Raw genomic sequence first — 10,602 nt, 5'->3', positions numbered from 1 at the left:
TTAAACCATCCCTGTGTCCCTGGTATAAAACCTACTTCACTGTGATTTATTATTTTTTGATACTTTGTTAGATTGAGTTAGCTAGTATTATGTTGAGGATTTTTGCATCTATGTTCATCAGGGATATTGATCTATAGTTTTCTCTCTTTTTGCTATGTCCTTTCCTGATTTTGATATTAGAATTATTCTAATTTCATAGAATGATTTAGAGAGGATGCTCTCTTTCACTATCTTTTGGAATAGTTTCAGTAGGATTGGTACCACCAAATCTTCTTTGAATGTCTGATAGAATTCAGCTGTGAATGGTCCTGGACTTTTTTGTTGGCATTTTAAAAAATTACTGTTTCAGTCTCACTACTTGTTATTGGTCTGTTCAGAGTTTTTCTTTTTAATGAAATTATGAGTTCACCATCCCCGATGGAGTTGGAATGGCAGAGATCTCTTCAAGCTTAACTCTTTCTCTCATGGTGTAGACTTTAATTTTTTCCTGGTGTTTTATTCACTGAGTTGATGATTCAGGCTTCAGGCCAATAAGGGAGGTATCCCTGGGTAGGCACTGTTTGTGGCTAAGGCAGGTGGATAGATGTAACACTCAATGGTGGGCTGAGGTCCCAGCCTTGATGAGGGTGGCTGGGGAGCTTTCAATTAGATGTGCTGAGGTTGTATCGGAGTGAACAGTGGGAACTACATTAGCTCCCCTGCCAGATCAGCAGGAAAGCTATTTACTTCATAGACTCACTCTTGTCCTAGTGTTTCAGCTATTCAGATCAGACAGGCACCTCTTTTCATCTATCAGAAAGTTGATGTTCCAAATAGGGGGAAATTGTGACTCTGCCCCTTGTGCAGGCCTGAATCTGGGGGGCACTTCTCCTGTGGAGCTGTACTCACCCTGGATTGTTCCAGAGAGACTGTCTATAGGTGACTCCATGCTGCATTCCTGTGGGAGAAGCCCCAGCTATGTCTACGGTGGACTGCCAGAGGGATACAAGGACCCCTTTTCCAAGGCCCTTTATGGTTACAGGGGCTGTCTGCCTGTTGGGCTATAGGTGCAGACTTTCCCTACTGCACCCAGCACTGCAATTGTGTCTCTGCTGTGAGAAACTACCCACCAGCAGAAAGATCTGGAACTTAAATCCTATTGTGAGACTCTTTCTTCCCACAGGGTCATCTCTTGGTGTGGTGCTCCCCCCTTTCTCTAGGGATGAGGCTTCCTGAGAGCAGAACTGCAGTGAATGTTACTGCTGTTCTGGGTCTAGCCACCCAGAGGGCTACCAGGCTTCAGGCTGGCACTAGGGAATGTCTGCAAAGAGTCCAGTGACACGACCAGTCTTCAGGTCTCCCAGTTGTGGATACCAGCACCTGCTCTGGTGGAGGTGGCAGGGGAGTGACGTAGACTCTGTGAGAATCCTTGGGTTGTGGATAGGTTTAGTGTGCTGGCTTCCTCAAATGTTGGTTATGCTAGCAGTGAAGTTGTCATGTGGGCCAACTCAGGACCTCTAGTTAGCCAAAGTGTTGCAGGTGGTGGTATTAACTGTTGTTTACTCCTTCCTAGGAGCAGTGCTATTCTGTCCTGAGCTGCTGTGATGGACTGAGTTGGTTGGCATCCAGCTAGGAAGTGGTACTTACTTTCAAGAGAGCCCCACCTGTGGTATTAACAGTGGGATTTGAGCTTGCCCTAGTTGATGAGTGCAAGTATTCTGGTTTCTCAAGCAATGGGCAGGGCCATAAAGCCCCCAAGAGTTTATATCTTGTGTTCTGCTACCAGAGTGGATAGAAAAATACCATTAGGTGGAGGCAGGGTTTGGTGGGCCTGAGCTCAGATTCTTCTTAGGGAGGGCTTGCTGGGGCCACTGTGGGGGATTGGAGGGTGATTCTTAGGCCAATGAGGTTATGTTCTAGAGGCTTGTATGGTTGGCTCTGCTTAGCAGTATTGTTCACCAGGAAAGTGGGGGATAGCCAGTAGCAAAAGGCCTCCTCCAGTTCCCACACAGTTGGCAAGGCCAGTCTCACTCCCACAGTGTCCCGATAACAGCACAGAGTTTAGGTTCAGGCAGTCTGCACGCAGAATTCGGAATTGCCTCAGGCCATAAGCTTCCCCACTGAGAAAGCAAGCCACACCCCTCCCCATCTACTCACAACGGCAAGGGCTCCTGCACTCATATCTTCAGCAGTTCCCATTTGCTCCCAAGATTCTGCTCAAGAAAGTTTGTGCTAAGTAGAAATTATCACAATATCCAGTTAGAAGCTTCTTTTGCCCTTGACCCCTCCCTAATTTCGCTGGCTGCCTTCCCTGAGGGCTTCTGTGAGAAACAGTCAGGGATGGCTTCCCAGGGCTCCAGCTGGAGACTGGGAGCACCTACAAGACTCTTACCATGGCTGTTTCTACTTTTATGTTTCACACAGCTCCCTAAATTCATTCCTGCTCCAGGTAAGGTGAAATCCTTCTCTTGTGATCTGGATTTTTAGATTCCCCAGTGGGGATGTGTGTTTGGAGGCAGGCTTTTCCCCTCTTACACTTTGGGAACTCACAGATTTTGCCTGTCTCAAGAAACAGGCATTTTGCAGTGGTGTGCCATTTCTTTCAAAAGATCCGTGACTTCTTTCAGTTTTCTTAGTATATTCCTTTGCTGATTCTTGGAACAAAAGTTCACAGTGTGAATCTTCACACATTGTTTTGTCTGTTCAAGTGGGACATGAACATTAACTCTGCCTCCTATCTGCCTCTTCGTCTCCTAGTGAAGAATTTTTTTTAACATTTTTAAAAGGCCACATTTTAAATAGTTATATATTATGTATGGAATACCCTTGATATACATATCTATAGAATATCCTCATTTGGCACAGCTTAAAACGTCTACTATTTGGCCCTTTAACAAAAAGTTTACTCAGACATGATATAAAGTTCTATTTTAAGAGAAAGAAAATGGAGTACTAAGTAAACTCAAAGGGGAAGGAAGAAATTAATAAAGATGAGAGCAGAAATCTGTGAAATACAAAATAAAGAAACAAAGTCAAAAGTTGGCTCTTTGAAAAGATCAACGGAAGTCATAAACCCCTACTTAATAAAAAATATGATACTGCAAAAATTGCGCATATGAGAAATTTACAAATGGATTGTATTAGAGATCCAACAGACGTTAAAATATTAAAAAGAGACTATCATGAACAACTTTATGGGAATAACTTCACAATTAAGATAGAATAAAATTCTTTGTAAAGTGCAGCTTACTATAATTGACAGAAGATGGGATAGAAAAACTGAATGGTTCTATATTTGTTAAAACCTTGGAATTGGATACTAGAGGAAGCACACACATATACACACACACTCACACAAAGAAAACTCTAGGGTCGGATGGTTTCATTGGTGAATTCTTTGAAAGATATCTCTAGTTTATATCTGTAGCTACATCCCTCTGTCATTCTTCTGCTACAACCTCATTTCATGTACAGGGCTTCTCTTAGACATTTGTTGTCTACACACTTGACATTTCTGTTTTGTACCCTGAAAAGAACCCCAAGTATGACTCTCTCTCTCTCTTTTTGTTCCACTCTCTTAGGTTCTCTCTTCCTGCAACAACACAGTGAAGCCTTTCTACTTTTCTATGTTATATGTCCTACTCTCCTTGGTCCCAGGATGTCATGCATCCTGCTGTCTTCATGGAGACCCACATGGTGCTGATGAAACCTGAAGGGAAACAGGTTTGCACATAGGGTAGATTAAAAAAAAGTGACCTCCATCAAAGTGATTGTCTTTATACTTAGCTTTATTCTGTGGTTAGTAGTTAGATTGTTGAGGTGAAAGGCCAACAGGGGTTAGTAGGCCACATAAATGTGTGAATCAAGTTTGATATAAGTATATCAGACAATGATGGAGCTTCTCATAGCTTGAGAATATATTCTCATGTAAGGCCATTTAATGTTTTCTTTCTTTCCTTTTTTTTTTTTTTAAACACTGCATACTTTTACTAAGACTGTTTGGCTGCAGTTTTGCTACTGGATTAGTCACGTTATCTAAATTTTTGTCATTCAGAATTGTTCTATTTTATTTATTTAGTTTGGTGACATCAGCAAGATGGTGGAATGTGACTTCCCAGTAATCAGCCCCTCACAGAACATCAATACAGACAACTATCCACACTCAAAAATGCCTTCATAAGAGCTAAGAAACCCAGGTGAGAGATATAGCACCTGGGTATAGTACAGAAATAAGAAAGATGTAAAGAAGAGGGTAAAAAGGACAGTTTTATGTGTTCTGTATCACTCCTCCTCAAAACCCAAGTAGGACAGCATGGACAAAGATACTCCTATGTTGGAGAAAAAGAGGAAAGTGGGCATGAGACTTTGCCATGGACCCCAGAACCAGTCTGGCCTCAGTGGAACTTGGTGCCAGGCCTCCAGGCCCACATCAGAGGCCCCAGGCCCTAAGGCTCACCCCCTCAGATGTGGGTTCTAGGCCCAACCAAGTTTACAGACAAGGTCCAGGCATCCGGTCAGCACCCTTGAACCCAGCTTTCTGGCCCACTCTAGTGGCAGGCCAGCCCCAATGACCCCAGGCTCCAGACTAGCCAGAGCCAGGACAAGAGCCCAGAAATAAATGCACACATTTATAGTCAATTGATCTTTGACAAAGGTGGCAAGAACACACAATGGAGAAGAAGAGTTTCTTCAATAAACCATGTTGGGAAAATTGAATATCCACATACAAAGAGTGAAATTGAACCCTCATCTCAAAGTATATAAAAAATCAACTCAAAATGCATTAAATACTTAAATATAAGGTCTGAAACTATAAAACAACTGGAAGACAACATAGGGCAGAGCCTCTTGGCATTGGCTTGGGCAATGAAGTTTTTGATATGACCGCAAAAGTAGAGGCAACAAAAAGCAAAACACACAAATGGGATGGCACACAAACTCAAAAGCTTCTGCACAGAAAGGGAAACAATCAATAGGGTAAAGAGACAACCTACAGAAGAAAAAATTTATATACCTAATACCTGAAAAGGGATTGGTTAATAGTCAATATCTATAAGGAACTCAAGCAACTTAATAAAAAACAAATAACCTGATTTTAAAATGAGCAAAAGACTTATATGGACATTTCTCAAAAGAAGACATACAGAGAGCCAACCAGATATATACAAAAATTGTCAACATCATTAATCTTCATAGAAATGCAAACTAAAGCTGCAATGAGATATTACATGACACTTGTTAGAAAAGATTTTGTCAAAAAGATAAAAGATAAGTGTTGGAGAGGGTGTGAAAAAAACAGAACTTTTGTACACTGTTGGTTGGGTTGTAAATAAGTACAGTCATTACAGAAAACAGTTTGAAGATTTCTCAAAAAATTAAACATAGAACTACTGTATGATCCAGCAATTCTAATTCTGGTTATATATTCAAAGGAAATCATATAAGTATTTTGAAGAGATACCCACATTCCTATGTTTATTACAAGCATTGTTCATAAAAGCCAAGATATGGAAGCAACCTGAGTGCTCATGGATGGATGAATAGATGAAGAAAATGTGGTATATATAAACAATGCAATACTATTTAGCCTTAAAAATAAGAAGAAAAATCCTATAATTTGCAACAGCATGGATAAACCTGGAAAACATTATGTCAAGTGAAATAAACCAGATTGTAAAGAAATGCCTAATTTCATATGTGGAATCCAAAGAAGTTGAATTCACAAAAGGAGAGAATAAAATGGTGGTTCCCAGGTGCTGGGGGTGAGTGGGAAATGGGGAGATGTTGGTCATAGGGTACAAAGTTTCTGTTAGGATTAATAAATTCTGGAGGTCTGTTGTACAACATGATGACATATAGTTAATAATAACTAATACTTGAAAATTTCTGAAAAAGCAGATCTTAAATGTTCTCACCTCAAAAATAACAAGTGTGTGAGGTGATGGATATGTTAATTAGATTAATTTAATAATTTCACAATGTATCAAAACTTCAGATTGTACATCATAAATATATACAACTTTTATTTGGCAATTATACCTTAATAAAGCTGAGTAAAAAAATACAAATTTCTAAATGTGTTAATTTCCAAGAAGGGATAAAGACTCCCTGAGTCTAAGTCAGATAAAACTTCCCAAAGCAAATAAAAACAACAAATGTGCAAAGTTAAAGAATGAGTCAAGAGATACATATAATAACAGAAAGATTATTAAAGTATATATTAACAACATTTCTTTAAGTTGTGACAGGTAACAAAACCTGGGACCACAAGATGTACTATTTCTTATTCCTAATGGCAACTTTCCTTGAATTAGGCAAGGCCATGTTTATTAATTTATTGTCTCTATTTCGCTTTCGTATGAAAAGGATTTAGATTGGCTAAAATTAAACAACTAAGGTAAGATAAAATAATTTTAGGAATAGATGAGACTTAAGGCTTGGAAAAAATATTGAAAAGGTAGTTAATACTTTCTAGAAGGTAGCTGAGAGGATGTATATATTTCAATTTGGTAGAGGTAGAAATAGAAAGAACAGAGTAAGTCCTCACAAAAAAAGAAACTGAGCTGAGGCTTTAATCATTATATTTAATTGCTATATTATATATGATCTGCATAAATTCTCTTCAAATTATAAATTAGAATCCTTTTTATTTTATAAAAATTGTATTAGAGAGATGACATTGTTTGATCATAACCATACATCTAATTGGTGAAAGATCTAATTTAAAGGGGTCTAGTTGAATCAAAGGCACAAATTCTTTCCATTACACCTTTTCCATTAGGTAGATAAAGAGGCAGATGCAATTAATCAGATACAGAATTTTACAACTATTTTATTACTAAAAAATGACTATGATTTAAATTCCTGAGGATGAGATATTAATGAATCATGGGCTCTTTCACTGTGCAAAGCTCTCAAATATAATATGTTAATATTACAAATAATAGCTCTAAAGTTGTTTGTTTTCATTTCTAGCAGTAACTTTCAGAGAGTTTATATTTCTAGAAATTGTGTATGCCTATAAATCTTACATTCCATGACCACATCTAGTCAGGAGAGAGATACTGCATCAAAGCTAATTGTTATATCCCTTACAGACATTAATAGCATTGCAGCCTAATGGCACTAAAGATGAGAATTTTGAGATCTTATAGCCGCAGGATATCAGAAATGATGTATGATACATCAGTCTTATAATACATTTTATTTTTAATTTGGAGTTTAAAAAATAAAAAAATAAGCAAGAGTTCTGGTGTTTGAAGGCAACTAGCTTCTTATCCATTATTAATTCACATAAGAAAAATAGCTATGATGGCAAAGGCCAGATAGTTATACACAGGCTATAAATATAGATGAATAATTTATTTCTCTATTAATTTTGAATTTATAGCCAAACTGGTTGAAGTCTATTTTTTCTTTTCCTAGAAGGGCATACACCAGACAAAATACTGCACTGTCAACAGTCAAGAAAGATATAAACTACTCAGTACACAAAATGAGATTTACTATATGCATATTTATCTTATTTGAATGACCCTCTGTGTTCTCCTTATGGCTTACTAGAAGGTTTTGGAAAATTATGTCTTTTCAAAATATAACATTAAATATGTCAAAGTATTTGCCTTTGAGAGCTACCTGAAGGCTCATGAGCCCCCAAATATTGTCCTCCTTAGCAAGTTATTGAGTCCTTAATTTAGCGTAATGTCTAATGAAATTCCTTATTACCATTCAAATGATTTTCCTGTAATTCTTAATCTCTCAGTCTAAGTCAGACAATAAAACTATTCATTGAAAGTTGGAATGTATTCCAGGAGGTCCTTGACTGTCTTTTCTGAGGTTATTTAATTTTGAGACTTTGGAAGAAGCTCATTCCAATGATAGGGTTATTCATACAATAAATATTTATTGAACAGTTTCTGTAATCTAAAATGAAGAGGCCAATCTATTTGGTGTTCTCCCTCTTGCTCATTGAGGGCATGTGTGTACCAAACATAGACATGAGTAAGTACAGTATCCACACTCAGCTTGCCTGAGGCAGATGATACATCACCTATGAAGAACTGCATAATGTTAAACAAACAAACAAACAAACAAAATCAGGTTACTTCTTAGCTGCACAGGTGAATGGAAGTCTGCAGTGCCATCCTCTGGGGTTGGCCCAGCCCAGAATCGGCACATTGAAGTCATTGGGTTATTAACATCCAATATGGCTTAGCATATATACTGACCACTATTGTAAATGCTTGCTTCAGCTTTGAAATATGATTGTCTATTACAGAAATCCAACTCACAATTCAAACATTTAAGGAATTATTATTATTATTATTATTAATTATTTACTATTGGGATACCCAAATTTCATCCAATCAAATAACAGAGCCCTCTTTACACCAAGGCAACACAGTCCTTGGCCACTCAACATTGCATCTGAGGAGTACTCTATGCCCCTTATTAATAGAAAATGCATATGTTACTAGTGAGCTGTGTGGTGGACTCCGTGTCTAATGCTATTCATGCTCTGTACAGAGCCATCTTCTACACAAATATATCAGTGTCCTTCCAACAATAGGAAAGGGAAGGTACCTGGAGTAATACAACTCCAGTTCCTTCCCACACTGTTCCTTTTTTTTTTTTTTTTTTTTACTCTCCGCTGTTACTCTTTGGAATGGTTGGGGAGATTGGATTTCACATGCCAAGTGGTGGTCATTGCTAGGTCATTGGTTGGCATTGGTGGCCATAACCGTTACTTCCTCTCTGTTCCATGAACTGGGCCTAGTCTAATGGCACTGTGTTGGTTGTCCTCACCCTAGTTAGGAAGCAAATAAGTATTTTTTGACTGCTATATGAGGTGTGGTGATGATGGACATCTGATCATTCTTCACCTGGTGAAAGAACTCCTGAAACCACAAGATGCTGGGTTTGTAGAGAAGATAGTATGGAATTATCATTAAGGCTGCCACAATTTCTTTGAGGTATCTCACTAACTTACCCTCCCTCTGTAACCAGTTATACTTCTAGATGCAGCAATAGGAGGGCTGGTAGCCATCCCAACATATAACAATTTGCTTGACAATTCCCAGTCTTTTGGCACCACCCAGTACCAGCTGAAGAAGTGGTCTGCTGACTTGAGGTCAAGCTGGTTTAGCAGGACATTTCTTCTTCTTGCCAATTAAAAAGTTTATTTGATTACTGGAGGAAACTTAGAAACAATGCTGTAGTCTAGTTTAATTTTTGTCTGCTACATCACTGCAGCTGCAAATGTGTGTCTTGCTCAGTTTCATGACTCCTGTGCCCACCAATGGGTAAGATAGCCACCATCTGGTATACCTTGGAACAATCCCGGTTATTTTCCTTTTCCAGGCTGGTCAGTATGTCCCATTTTCCTGTTCTTCCTATGTGGACAATTGGTCTTGTCCTTTCTGCTTTATCTCAATATGTTCTATATCTAGGACATATTCACCTTGTATTTGAGGTTTTTCAAGATTCTCCTCTAGATCCTTACAGGCACTCCTTGGCATGGATGCAAGGAAGCACACTTGCCTCGTTGAGGGGGAAGCATAGTAGTAGACATGGTATTATACAACTTGGCTTGTATTCTCATTAACATTTAGGATGAGGAAGAGGTGTTAACTAAACTGACAGCAAAGATATAGAATGTGTCACCCACATTAGGTCAAATAGCCAGTGAACCTGCACAGGATGAAGAGTTTCAGCTAATTAATCCAGGTTATTCTTAGCCTAGTAGGGTCACGTAAGTTTGAGACTACAGAATTATTCTCAACTCTCTGTTGGCTGGCCAAGAAGGCATGGGTGCCATGGCGGTATGATATAGGCCCACATATGGTAGAATAATCAATTTCTCATATAAGAGAGCAGGGAGAATGGTTTTCAGTATTTCAGCACTCTGGGACCTATTCTCTTGGCTGGGTCATGGCTTTCTCAATCTCTATCTTAGGAGAGGACTTCTAGTATAACTTATGGACTCTTCTGTTTTTTAGTATCTCCACATGATTGTCACAAGTAGCCCTAGTGCCTTTATGGTTTGAAATTGCAGAGTTGTTAACAATGGTTGTATAAAGCAATAGGGTATCTTTTAGAATGAGTATTGACTGAGAGGTGAGGAATACATTTTGAGACTTACCTTTTGCAGATTGCTACCTGAAAAAGAAGGGTAAATTTGGGAATTAAACTCATCAGACATACCTTTTGTATAGCTTAGTGTTCAATTAATTATTTTGATAGAACACTGAGGTGGCAGAATAGAACTAGAGGTGGACAGAGTTTAACCATATCATTTAGTTAAAAATAGAAATTTCGGACTCATGCTTCTGGCCATGTAGAAGTATGTTCTTCCAACCTTGCAGTGTGTAAGTGCAACAGCCCAGGAGAGTCATGTCTGGATGCACTAGATTTTTGTCCTCTCTGCTCTAGAGTGCAACAGACTATCTTCAAAACAAATAATTAATACTCCTGAATCCATCAGTTTACCCCAATGAAGACTTTAGACACCTGCTGAACAGGTGACACTTCTGGAAAACACAGTCTTAATTATGGGCAACTATATTTATTTTGAGATAAACAATAATTTATGAAGAGCAATGAGAACACTTTTTGAAAGAATTA

Source organism: Gorilla gorilla, chromosome 13, assembly GCF_029281585.2.
Source record: "Gorilla gorilla gorilla isolate KB3781 chromosome 13, NHGRI_mGorGor1-v2.1_pri, whole genome shotgun sequence".
NCBI classification, from domain to species: Eukaryota; Metazoa; Chordata; class Mammalia; order Primates; family Hominidae; genus Gorilla; species Gorilla gorilla.
The sequence above is the reverse complement of the archived record's forward strand: the minus strand, read 5'-3'. Positions refer to the sequence as shown.